At 36.0% G+C, this 14,509-nt stretch overlaps 2 protein-coding genes across 2 annotated transcripts in view; one reads left to right on the top strand and one right to left on the bottom strand.

Annotated features, from left to right (window-relative positions):
* LOC134661428 (zinc finger protein ZIC 4) overlaps positions 1-2,256 on the bottom strand; it is a 33,137-nt gene extending 30,881 nt beyond the window's left edge. The window contains exon 1 of the mRNA XM_063517516.1: positions 1,244-2,256. The gene's annotated coding sequence lies outside the window, so the exon portion shown is untranslated. The remainder of the gene's footprint in view (positions 1-1,243) is intronic.
* Positions 1-14,509, top strand: part of LOC134660672 (protein PFC0760c-like) — a 139,032-nt gene that overhangs the window by 90,811 nt on the left and 33,712 nt on the right. The gene's annotated exons all lie outside the window — the stretch shown is intronic.

Genomic DNA, 14,509 nt, shown 5'->3' with positions numbered 1-14,509 from the left:
AGCAATCTTTTACAATGGGATTGATAAAATGGAAGAACATTTGATCAAAAATTACGTAAAAATAAGTGACCGCTGAATGGGTACTTATCAATAACAGGATTGTCTATGTTTTTAACAAGCTTTTATTAGGTCAACCTGTATGTAACGAACTATGTAATGGAATCTTGCAAGTTAAATTTGATCCACTTTCCGGTTTCCGATTGAGCTGAAATTTTGCATACACATGTAAGTCGGATGACAATGCAATATTATGGTACCATCGAGCTGATCTGATGATGGAGACAGGAGGTGGCCATAGGAACTCTGTGATGAAACAATGCAACCTAATTGTGTTAAGGGTTTTTACAATTGTCTCGATGAGTATTAGTTGTCTGTCGTAAGAAAAGTACAGTCAGCGATAAAAGCTTGTACCAAAAATGAAATTTTTGCCAAACACTTATTATTTTGACAAGCACTAACAACATGACATTCGTGCTAGAAAAATCTCTACGTCTATAAATTAGACAGTATTTTTGTTGCGACTTCAAAAAAGGAGGAGCAGTTACATCAGTTAACTCTAGCATGCGGATAACACCTACATCTACGGGACAATTATATCTACAAAAGTACAAATATGATATTGTTTTGATATTTATTAATCCCAGTGCATCCTTTCCCACTTATGGAAGTTTATATGGAAGTATAAAGTGAAGCACTGAGATTATTATCAGATACTTATTTATATATTTAACTGAACAGCAAGTAGATGCCTAGGTACCTATATTCTACAATTTTCTTCTACTAGGTAACAAAAATGTTGATGTGGTAGGTCTTTTCTTAAAACAGTACAATATTTACAGACGGCCCGATTCGAACAATGCTTTTGCAATATCACGGCGATACGATACCGATCTGTCAGTGTCAAAAGTGAAATTTCTTTAACCAAAAGACCACAGAACGAGGAGCTCTACCTACCCACCAATAAGTATTTATACAAAACTGACGAACATTACATCGACAACCAAATAAATAGGTATTAGCCCCTTATTGGATATTGTTTTAATTGTGTATAAGATGCAATACGCAATATGGTACATTGCGTATTGCATCTTATACACAATTAAAACTATATCTATATCCCTGTAAAAACGAAAATATTCGCGAGAAAGGCACAGCGCTTTGACCTCTTGAAATTTTGTGTCAACATTTAACAAATTAAAAATGTATACCTACTTATGTATAAAATATATATGTAAAATCTTACTTGAATAATGTTCAGTCAGTCTTCGTTTCAACAATCACGTAAGTAAAATCACAAATAGTAGTTTGTCGGTTAGCACACGAAAATATATTCAGAGCACTTCACTGAATCTATATCTACATAGAAAATATTTTTCAGTATCTCCAAGAAATTAGAACATTGATCACAGTGGTTGGTTGACGCGTTGTTATAAAATTTTTGTTTTGATTTCACAGCCGCATTCCGTGATGAAATGAGGTGTAATCAGTAGCATCAGTTCGGTAGAGTGTTTGTAACCGAGCAATTTTTTTTGGTAAAGATGAAAAGCTTCGCGACGTGTGTCCACCGACTCCGCTGAGGCTCTCAGCATGACTGCGGGCACCCGCGTCGCCGCCCCTCGGCCCAGGCGACTTACTGTTTCTAAGAAAATATTTTGTAAACGAAACGGGCCCAGCTACCCTGCACGCGGTGAGGAGGGCGGTACAGCGTAAACTTTTTCATCCAATGACGCCCGCTCCGCAGTTGTAACCGGTAAGTTATATCCGCCTCCCTCTGTTCATAGTTATTCTGCGTGCGCGAAAGAGCCAGACGATCCACGTTGAGCTTATAACGATAGTATTGAGAAGAAATTTTCTTTGTGTTTGTGTCGTAATGTGTTTGCTTTATCAGATTTACGTTGAAAGCTCCCCGTTAGCTTTCGAGGGCGCCATGTCGAGCGTTCTTTCTAGCGGAGCGTCGAAGGCTTTGGTGGGACAAAGAGAGAAGACGCCGGGAAATGCTCTGGCTAATGTATTTTCCTGTGGGAAGGAAAACACATGTAGTCGCTTTTAATTTAATCGCGTCACGCTGCGAGCGCGTGTCGCGCTTAGAGGTGGATAGTTTTTCTCCGTGCGCCATTTTCCTACTAAATTATAGGTATTATTTTGCTTCATAAATAACACCCGAAACTATGGAGAGGTTATTATTACTTATGATGATTTAGTAGGTAAAAGATCGGAAAAGAGAACCCATGGGATCTAAAATAAAACCCGAGATAATTTCATGTCAACCTAGAGATTTAGTACAGCCACAAACTGGATTTTAAAGCAAAACAAGCGAATATTAATAATTAAAGATATTCATCAGGTAGTTTGCATGTGATGCTGCTCCTAGTATCTCTTAACCCATTTTTATCGACCTAACTGTTTAAACAAGACGAATCAGATTTACCTAAAACTGTTTTAATACTTAATTAATAATTATCATATTCACAAATTCCACTTTCACACAACGTTCCACAAAATAAAAACCTAATACAGTAGGTAGGTACTTGTAAATCTGTAACATATTATAATAAGGCAGCCAGAGGTAATTGTAGCACTAAGCAGATAAATTCGCATTTTCACTGAACATGCAAACGAAATTGAAATGAGAATAAGAAACAAAGTCAAAGAAGTATATGTAGGTATTTAGGCATGCGAAAGTATTTATTAAAGCACTACTGTACGGATATGATGGTCGTTCTTGTCTACGTGACAGCGTGATAAAACGGTGTCCGTCACTTTCTTTCCCACGGTGTTAAACAGTGACAGTTATTTTATCACGTGGATAAAGATGGATAAAGCTATCCATAATAGGCTGGCTGGTACTGAACGCGTCGCTGTTACTGTCAATTTCCTTAGGTACCTAGTAAAATGAACAGTAGTGCAGCTGCGGTTGGAAATGGACTGTCACCTTAAGATACACAGCTGCGTAATTTTGACATGGTTCAAAATGTTATAAATTGTTAAATATGATAAAACCTACTTTTTTTTTGTTATAGACGACAATTTGAAAATTTATCAATGTTCAAATCGTCGTCGATAACATGAAAAACTTTTTAATGTACCTATTAAGTAAACCTTTTAGTTTAAAGTTGAATGCAATTGAAAATTATTGACATGATAGAGCGGAAATAAAAATATTTCTACTCCGTAGGTACCTATTACTCGATTTCCTATGCAATGCAATACAAAATTGGAAGTCATGGTCACATGGTAACGTAACATTGTATGCTCTGGAACAGTGTGAGCACCAGAGATAACTGGGTGCTTCTTCCGAACAGCCAGATTAAACATAACACTTTTTTCAATTATAGAAGGAAAACGACATCGGTGAATATTCCGGTGAAATAATCCGGTTCTATGCTCAGTGATATTTACGTAATAGGTATCTTTCTTATTACTTTGTAATATGGTCCATTGTGTCACTGAAACGGACTATAGTTCGTTTTTTTTTAGCATTAGAAAAAAGGTAAACAATATTGACGTGTCTTTTTATTGAAAAATACTTTTGAAAAATAAGTAACGGCAAATATGTAACAATTATGAATAATATACGATTTTACATTCTTTTGGTTTCATAAGTAATAGCTACTAATTTTTGAAAAGCGTTTTTCAATTAAAAGAGACGTCAAGATCGCTTATCTTCTTTCTAATGCAAAAGAAAACGAACTATAGACATCTTGTAAACAACAATATTTTGTTACGTTGGACATTAAGGACGTCTGTCCTACCCTAGTAAACGGAACAGTAAAAATTAAGTAAACTGTTTAGAATCCACAGTTATATTCAGTATAATATGTAAGTGAAAGACTGAAATCATAAGAATATTAGGTATTTGCATTATAATTGGTTTTAAACATTATCCCACGGCCAATTAACATTCTGAGCGGACTATGGCTGAATATGGCGCTCTTAAAATAATTTGACATTCCGATCCTAGTTTGTAATTATTAAGTAAAAAGAGGCATTCCACGTGGTAGTGCGCGAGGGCACGCCCCCGCGCGGGCTCCATTGGCCACGCGGCGCCCGCGCCGCTCCGCACGGCGCGAGGTGCGGCCCACTCGCGCGCAAACCTTATTTTTATTTTATTTTATCGTCCGCACGAACAGGCTTGTGATTAATTTAATATATTTTCACCGAGCCTTTATTTCGCTCACGCAATAAGTTTTTTAACAACCTCTGATTAGTGGTGGCCATGAATCCATTTTTTGTAGCAGATTATTTTATTGGATTTCTTTGCGATTAAACCTCGTGATTTATTTAAATGATTGAGTTATTCATGAATTAAGAAAAAATAATGGTAAACGTACCGATATTTTTTATTGTTTATTATGTACAGTCACCTGCAATAGGTATCTAATATGTTACTCTTCGAAGCTCGCAAAAATATGTGACATGCTCTTATGGCTCTACAAATGCGAGCGTGGAATATTATATTTGTAGTCCATGGCAAGCAATTTTTCTAACCAAAAAAACTACTACCTAAATATGTAGGATGTTAACATTGTTAACTTATAGATCACAATTTTATCCAACTCCTTGCCATTAAGGAGAACTGTGGGTATACAAAAAGATAAATGTACCTATATGTATGAGTGTGAATTTTACTCTTACAATTCGGACATATTAAAAAATCGAATGACTACCTATAAGTGCATATACCTACATACCTGAAATAAAATAACGGTAACCATTTTTAAACATTTATACAAAAGCTCCCTCGTCAGTTTTATGAATTGGGGTAGGTATTTCATTAAAATAAATAACGTTATTATTTATTTGGGTGTGTTTTGGGAGTGATGCTACAAATGATCGCACACAATGCCTCCACGGGGCATCTCTGTGTTACGTGCGGCCCACCAGATGGCGCTTTGGTTCAAAGCAATATAATATTAAATTAAAAAATGCTCTACTTACCCTCCAAACCAAACACACGTTGCATTCTAATGTAAACTTTATTTTAATCTTTGCATGGTTGCTTTTACATTAACAATCAAGTCAGAAATTAACCTGATTAACTAAACTTCCGATATATACTTCGTTATTTGTCTAATTTGGCTCGAACAGATTTTCATAAACACTTAAATATTTACCTATGTATTGGAACTCTTGGGATGAGTGCAGACGGCAGCACACTAAGTATACCTCGATACAATTTTTCTGTAGTGCACAATCTACTACTTAATCTTGTAAAATTCTTGGTGAATAGATTAAATAGTGACATACAGGTAATAGTTATGTTAATTGATATTAAATAAATAATAAAAAATGTAAATAATATAATAGCTAACGAAAGATACTATAACTGCGTTTCGCTCGTGTAATATCTAATTTCGAGCGTTGCGAATGTCACTAAGGCGCGACAGAGAGGTTCAAAAAACGAGACCAACGTTTTTTCATACGAGTTTCAGATCAGCAGTGAAAAGACATTAAAAGGAAATATGGACGAAATTAAGTCCTCTAATTAGGTACGGAAAATCAATACAAATTTGACATTTCGAGTCACAGACACAGTCCCCTTTCCACTCCCGATCCCACCATTTATAACCCACCGCCAATCTATCTTTTAACACCAATTACACTGTACCGTTCCCACCACGACACCACCTGTTACACTGCCACCACCGGTCCCATTACCTCACTCACTTACTTCTATTACCAGTCTGACTCCCACCAACACTCACTCAATCGAAGTCCCGTGCTAGTGTAGCAGTCCCAGTCGGATTCCGATCAGAGTTGGAGTCGAAAGACTCGAAACTGGAATATAATAAATCCCATAGAGATATCAATTCGTAACAATCTAATTTTAAGGTAGTTGGGTCAAACACATTTTAGAAAAAGGTCACTTAGGACAATACAAAAAAAGTTAACGACTCTGGTCCCGATATATCCCGTTTTTCTTATTTGAGTCTCAAGTACTGAAGAAATATATTCCGCATGTAAGGGTAAAGCGTAAAAATTTGCTTTAGTTGCCGTTAACTTTGCGATGTCTACAGGAAAGATGCGAACAAGTTAGGTAAGCATACTATAAGATGTGTATGACCCAGTTTGCTTTCACACTCGCAGCAAAATTTTATACTCACTGTTTTCAAGGAGCAAAGTTTATTATAGCTGCTAAGTTAAAATACAAATTCATAACTTGTCGCATTACAACAACAATCAAAGTAAATCTAACAACACGTTATATATATGAGAAAATTTGTCTTATTATGAAACATATACCTATTTGTAAAAAAGAGGGTGGTAGCAGATATGTACTATGTTTTGTCTCCTACGATTGATGCCGACTGTAAATCACTTTCTTATCTTTGGCAGTCGAATCGGAGCTATACGGTATGGCTGGTACGGTATAGGGGACTGATGTGCCAAAGGTAACTTTCCAAAATTGGGAAATTTTCCAAATGGGAAAGTTTTAGAAACTTCTCAATTTTTTTATGGGGATTGAAAGTTTCCGAATCATGGAATGAATTTTATTTTATATTTCTGTGAAATATGTATTCAAGAAATTTCTGAAAACTTTCCCTTTTTTTCCTTCTTTTTACTTTTTTAAACTTTTTTAAACTTTTCCTTCTGCAACTTGCACATCTGAAAGGTTCGTCGAAATTGAAATTTTCTATATCTCACCCCCTTAAATTGTTCTCTTTCACTAAAAAACAAATGTGGATTTGTTTCAGAATTTTTAATTTCGTTATAGGGGTCGCTGCCGAATTTAGAAAATTTGGATCCTTCATACATGATGATTTTTTTTTTGGTTTTTTTTTAGTGAGACAGTGAGTCAACAAAGTATATGGAAGCTATTTATATGTAATTCAATACTAATATATATTTTTAAATAATTTTTATTCCTGTTTTAGGAGTGCGCAGTGCTGCTGAATCAATATTTAGAACGCCTACAACACGCATAATAAGCTTTAAAAAAATAGTGGTATTATTTTATGTTAAACTGCACATTAATACACCCTGACCTGTTGTCTCATAAAAAAAACGAGAAAAATAAATAATCTTGTATGGAGGGCCCAAATTTTAAAAATTCGGTAGCAACCCCTAAAACGTAATTGAAAATTCTGAAAAAAATCCAAATTTGTTTTTTAGTCAAATAGAATAAATTAAGCTGGTGAGACATAATATTTTAAGTTCGACGAAATAAGCAACACCATAGAGAAAAAATACATAGAGTGCTCACTCCATACATCAGTTTTAGTACCAAAAAGACTATTAGCATCTAGCATCGAGTAGCGGAACTATCAGTACTGCTACTTGACAATAGATGTAGCACCGACCGGAAAGTCTTATGCTGTTGAGATAAGACTTTCCGGTCGGTGCTACATCTATTGTCAAGTACTGATAGTTCCGCTACTCGATGCTAGATGTAGACACTGAAATTAATAGTCTGAACTGATGTATGGAGTGAGCACTCTTGTCTTACTATATTTCTCTATGGCAACACCCTAGTACACTACGTGTAATGTCAGTATTCCAAGCTTGTATCCATATCAACTTGTCATAATGAGACGGTTGAGGATAATCGTCCCTGCAACGCTGTGATTAAGCACTCTGATTCTGCATGCTGATGAGGTTTTCTGCAGATTAACACCCGATTTAAATGACCAGTATATTTAAACGTGTGACGTTTGGTATTTTAATAAGTAAAAGTTCATAAGACATACATATTGAAAAAGTGTTGAAGGAGAGAATTTAAAGATTAAAGCTAGAGTGTTGTGATTGTCGATTACAGAAATTTACAAGGTTACGAGCTTACGAGTAGTAGCTTAGGTGCGTAGTACCGTAAAATGGGGTGAGTAGGGTCAAAACTGAAATTCAAACCTCGATAACATTTTATTTTTACATATAAAAACTGAATGTAATAAGTGTTCCGGACGTTTGTATTTTAGTTTTAATTTTATTTTGGGTAGTTCCATTTCATAACTTTGACGATAAAGAGGAAAACCCACCTCACCCCGTAGAGCCTCGTATTTGGGGTGAGAGGGGTTTTCATACAAAGGTGATTTTGGAAGATTGTTGGTTCGATTTTTTTTATCATGCGTATTACTATAGCTCCATTTTAAATTGGAATACATTATTTTTGTAGCAGTAGCCTTAAAATCCCTTCTCACCCCGTCTCAAACCTTCTCTCCCCATTCATAACCGTGAAACCTACTCACCCCGTTTTACGGTACTCGTAGATTGCTACTACGAGTGTCGAAAATGCATTATGAAAATTATAAAATAATGCTTAATTTATCATCAATTGCTTAGTCTGTTAAACTTCTAGCAAATTAAAATAGCAACGACCCGCGATTTCGTGTGAGTAACATTTTTCGGCAGATGTTTTTGTCCTCAGTAGGTAATTATTCACTACTAAATTACTATCATAGGACACGGCAAAGGCGGTTCTTAATGTTTTCCTCTTTTTTCTTAGTAAACAGTTAGATCGTGAAGTGGCCGAGAGGCGTTGACTGCTGGGCGCAGCCAACCATGTACTATCACAGCATCACGCTCTGATTTCATCCCGGACTATTGTGTATCGGATCGTGCGAAACAATTATTTGGTTCATTGACTTGGTAAAAGTTAGAAAAGTATTTAAATCGCACGATACTAAATTTGATTCTATTAGAATAGTTCTAAGTATCTAGTAGTCTATTAAGTAATAATTTTATACTCAGTGTCACTGTTTGGAAAACTGGAAACTCGTTACCAAACTCACCTTTATCCTTTTTCAGTTCAGCAGTTTAGTGATTATTTACATATCCTCAAATTAGTTTGGGCAAATGCGACCACACGTGTTGCCAAGTCGGTTTCCATGTAGGTATGCAAACTGTGTACGTTGAACTAGTGAGAAACTTAAACTGAAACCATAAATCAGTTTTGAATACCATTATTTTACAGCGCCAGTCAAGCGCCAGTCTACCTTCGTCTTTCGTGAAACGATGCGAGAATTGTTAAATCAATACCATGTAACAACATTTAATTCTTAAAGTTCGAATGCCGCCCTAAAAATTAAAAACAAAGAAAATGTTGTTTAGGTAGGTACCTATATTGGAGGTTTTGTTTTTTATTGGCAATTGTTATTTCTATTTACTAAATCTAAATACGTGACCAAGAACACAAGCGAAATTAAAACTAACTGTAGTATTCTAATTTTAAAAACAAGTCACGAATATTTTAATAGCAATAGCAACTTAGTAGTTAGTAGTAATAGTAGCACAGTTTTCTACAGTATAAAGGTTCAATATTATATGTAGTATAATCATAAAGTTATATATTATTCCTGGTTGATGCATTCTACGTTTTTAGGAATTAGAATTAGATCCACTTCTTAAAGTATTAATTTTTTATTTTTTTTACTTTTTAAATTTGAAAAATATTACGTTATCAAAAGTGACATTTCTTCAACGAAAAACGTCGCTTTTGACACTTATAGATCCGATCCTGATCCAGATCTAATTCGTGGCTTATTATTAAAATCAGAATATTTACAGACATTTTTGGTTTGGGTTCATAGTAACTTATGAGCCAACCAGAGGCAGATTCATTAAAGCAATTTACACAATAAAGCACATTTTAGCTGAGACCTTTGTAATAGTGATAATCTAGTAAATTATAAACAGTCACTGAAAATTCCAAATCGTCATACTGAAAACAACATGCGGCACCTTTCGGAAAAAAACCTTGGTACCTGTTCACCTCTGCCCCTTTCTCTAACAGGCACAATTAATTCGATCCTTAGAAAGAAATCCATCAGAGCAATCCCATGACTATTGATATCGATTCCTATGAGCTCGCCGACACAATCGAATGCGATCGATTTTTTGTTGCGATTAAAATTAGATTCGGAATCGTAGGTAACGTTTCTACTGTATTGTAGAGTGCGGTAGAAACGTTACTCATTCCATAGTAACATACTAAAACATCTGCAAGGAAATTACGATACAAGTCGCTTTTTTAGGGTTCCGTACCTCAAAAGGAAAAAACGGAACCCTTATAGGATCACTCGTGCGTCTGTCTGTCCGTCCGTCTGTCGCAGCCTATTTTCTCTAAACTACTGGACCAATTAAGTTGAAATTTGGCACACATATGTAAGTTTGTGAGACAAAGACGGACATGTAACGTAAACAAATGAATTTTAAATATGGAAGCCACTTTTGGTGGGTAAAAGAGCAAATTAAAAAATAAAGTTTTACAAACTATATCGTGTTACATATCAAATGAAAGAGCTAATTTTGAGAATCTCAAGTATATTTTATTTATAATTTTAAGATAAATAGTTTAGCAGTTATTCAAGAAAATAGGCAAGAAATGACCATTCCCCCCCTTTATCTCTGAAACTACTGGGTCTAAAATTTTGGAAAAAATACACTAAATAGTTCTTTACCTATACATGACAGGAAAACCTATTAGAAATGTGCAGTCAAGCGTGAGTCGGACTTAAGTACTTAGTTTTTGATCCGACCCCTACGGGTTTTTTAAAGACATTTTGATTTCTCGTGCTCTGAAAGAGGATCATTGTTGTTCTAAGGTGTGCAGAAAATGATACGTTCCTGCACTAGAGCATTTTACGTTCCAAGTACGATTTAAAAAAAAATTACAATGGGCAATTGAAATTTGGGTTTAAATGGATTTGTTATACAATTTCCATTCTGATATTTAACTCCGCATTCCATAAATAACGATCCGTTTGGCTAAATTGTTAATTGAAAGTACCCTCAAGAAATACTATGAAAATTTATATTTACCTACTCATGTTTTTAAAAAACACATGCATTTTACTTTCCTCGTATTCGAAATGAAAAGTAGAGTGTTTAACTCAGGTGAAAGGCATCATTTCAGCCTCGGACTATTGGCGCTCTCACTGCGTTCGAGCTACTGCCTCGGCAGAAATGAGTGCCTTTCACCCCTTGGTTAACAATCTACTATTTACTCACTTATCAATATCATTAAAAAAACATATTGTTAAAAATACATATATAACGTAAAAAAATGAATTTTAAATATGGAGGCCACTTTTGGGGGTAAAACAGCAATGTAACTATATCGTGTTACATATCAAATGAAAGAGCTCATTTCATCTCATCATTTCATTTCATTCATCTCAAATATTTTTTTTATAATTTTAAGATAAATAGTTTAGCAGTTATTCAAGAAAATAAGCATAAAATGACCATCCCCCCCCCCCCCCTTTATCTCTGAAACTACTAAGTTTACCTGAAGATGACAGGAAAACCTATTCGAAATGTGCAGTTTTTGATGGGTTTTTAGGGTTCCGTAGCCAAATGGCAAAAAACGGAACCCTTATAGATTCGTCATGTCTGTCTGTCTGTCTGTCTGTCTGTCCGTCTGTCCGTCTGTCCGTCTGTCCGTCTGTCTGTCCGTCCGTATGTCACAGCCACTTTTCTCCGAAACTATAAGAACTATACTGTTGAAACTTGGTAAGTGGATGTATTCTGTGAACCGCATTAAGATTTTCACACAAAAATAGAAAAAAAACAATAAATTTTTGGGGTTCCCCATACTTCGAACTGAAACTCAAAAATTTTTTTTTCATTAAACCCATACGTGTGGGGTATCTATGGATAGGTCTTCAAAAATGATATTGAGGTTCCTAATATCATTTTTTTCTAAACTGAATAGTTTGCGCGAGAGACACTTCCAAAGTGGTAAAATGTGTGTCCCCCCCCCTGTAACTTCTAAAATAAGAGAATGATAAAACTAAAAAAAATATATGATGTACATTACCATGTAAACTTCCACCGAAAATTGGTTTGAACGAGATCTAGTAAGTAGTTTTTTTTTATACGTCATAAATCGCCTAAATACGGAACCCTTCATGGGCGAGTCCGACTCGCACTTGGCCGCTTTTTTAAAAACATTTTACTCCCTTTTCATTAAAAAAAAAAAACATATTGTTAAAAATTGTGTAATGTACGGAACCCTTGGAACGCGAGTCCGACTCGCACTTGGCCGGTTTTTTATTAGTTATCTCCTTAATCCAATTTTATTAAATAATCAAAAATCTACAATTACTGTGCTTGTTTCAAAATAAACCCATATAATATGTTGTTTGGATAAATTCTGCCTTACAATTCATCATGTAACCGCCGCCAATACGTGTGTCAACTCCCGTGGTGTTTCTGGGAACGCGTACTCAAGAAGCCCGGTACGTACGTACAACGAACGTTGCCCGTGCATAAACTATACGAGTGCACGTGGGTAACGGTACAGAGACACAGCAGCTCAGTACTACCAGCGTCCACTGTACCTACATGGTGAGCGATAATAATTTAATGTGCCATTTGCTCCAGACCCAATTGAGCAATTTATACACGTCGCTCGCCGCCGGCGCATGATCCACGGACCGGGCGCGCCCGTGCGTGCGCTTTAATGAACTCTTATTATTCCAATACCAGGTAGTGCGCAAAGCAATTAACATTATTAAACTTAGCTCGCTATTGATTTCCACGCTAACGAACGGTTTATAAATGTCTCTGAATAATTCACGATAATCTTACATTTGCGATCGATTAAGTACCTAATGTTAAGATTGTTTTTTTACCTAATCCACTATTAATTACATATAGCTATAGCTATATATAAAACGTGAGTAGGTACCTATAAATAACTATTGTCTCGTTATTTGTTGCTCAACTTACAGGCTATGAATTGACCGCCATTTTGTGGCGGAGAGTAGAGACAGTTGTGGAGTCGGCGCTCGGCTTTTATATAAATGATATCATTATGTTGTTCTATTATTTAGATATTTTAATCAAACCGATCGATAGAAGTGTGTCTAGCATAAAAGAAGGTTATTAATAATAAGAGATCGAGAGCACGCCGGTGGTGCCACATGCCGCAGCAAAAACCAAATGGAAATAGACCAATTCGAAACGGGTTCCGGTGTAAAACGATGACGATTGTACTGTCCTTTTTGCTTAGATCCCAACTATTTTTAATTAATTGCAGTAGGTAGGTGTTCCCACTTGATTGTAATGAAATTGAAAACGAATTTGTAGGAGTTGGTTTAATTTTTGACAACAAGTGACAATGAGTAACGTGTAAATAACCGTTATTACGGTAATGTTCCTTTACTAACTAACAAAGGTCGGCACGATTTGAATACCTAACAACATCTAACATTTTGATAGCGACGGTAAACAATTATGCACTACATCGTCTACATCTGTAAATTTTCACATAAGTAGTAAGTATTTCAATTGTGTACCTTTTAATAAAAATAAAGGTGTGGGTGATTTTGACTAATGGTGGTGGTGGGTGGTGGTAGATTTTGTTGGTGATGGTGACTGTGAAAACTGAACCGGACAAAAGTTCTGGAAGGACTAATATTTACACTTACTGCTGAAAACTTTACGAAACGGATGATTACAAAAGTTAAGACATACTGTAACTTGGCAACTGTTTTAATACAATAAGCTAGAACTTCTTAGCAACGCGGCACAGTGTACGTGATTCAGGTTTTGTCTGGTGTTTTTTTATCTTGCATAGTTAGGTACCTAACTACACAGCCCATCTCAAACACTGCCCTACCACGTGTAACAGTCGTATCACCTACAAAAATACATATTTATAAACAGACCTGGAGGTTCATATTCATAATGTAAACATGTAAGTAAACATCAAAGACACAAAAGCGTTTTTGTGAAAAGAAAGCTACACTTAGGCTCAAATTAACAACTCTAAACGCAGGTTAGGTACACTTCCATAATATAGCCGGGCCTATCTACTTAGGGCGGTTTCAGACTAGCGTGTTATCCGAGCGTACGCGAACGCGCGTGTAAGCTCATATCGCCGACGTATATTACGCGCAGAAAAATACGCCAGTCTGAAACCGCCCTTAATCGTTTGTCCCTTTCTGTAATTTTGACATTTGTGTTCGTTGATGGAAATGGATAAAATTTAACTAAGAGGTAATTATGCTAAGTTTTATGAAGTGGTTAATCGCCTTGAGAGCATCACTCGTCTAGGCTCGATAAGCGATGTGAACTTTACAGTTCTACGCCTTGTCCTTGTTGGGCTACAAGAGTATATAGGTACATCTCTTGCCCAAGGGCCTCGAGTACAAAACAAGTAATTGAACTAGTCTGCGACCGCGGCCACGACCACGACCAATCGCGCCGCGTAACCGCCTACAAAAACCGATCAAAGTCGCCGCACCGCCACAAATCCAATGCGGCAAATTGCTTCTATTTTCAAAATAGACCAATCGCTTGAAAAACGATCTTGTACTTTACTGCAGGTTTAAAAAACTCGTACTGTGACTAAATTGACTGCTTCGGTAGGTACCTACCAACCTACAGGCAACGTACCTTACATCGACTACGTAACTGTTACGTGGATGTTGTTACGTTCAGAAAGCAATTAAGCAATTCCAATTTTTCCTTTATTTGGAAAATTGCAATTAAAGTACAGAAGACGACTCGTATCGTATCTAAACGCCTCGACACAAGCCTACTGCCAACATCGAAAATTTGAAAA

The sequence above is a fragment of the Cydia amplana genome, chromosome Z (assembly GCF_948474715.1).
Source record: "Cydia amplana chromosome Z, ilCydAmpl1.1, whole genome shotgun sequence".
In the NCBI taxonomy this organism is placed as follows: domain Eukaryota; kingdom Metazoa; phylum Arthropoda; class Insecta; order Lepidoptera; family Tortricidae; genus Cydia; species Cydia amplana.
This window is presented reverse-complemented; position numbering and strand designations above follow the sequence as displayed.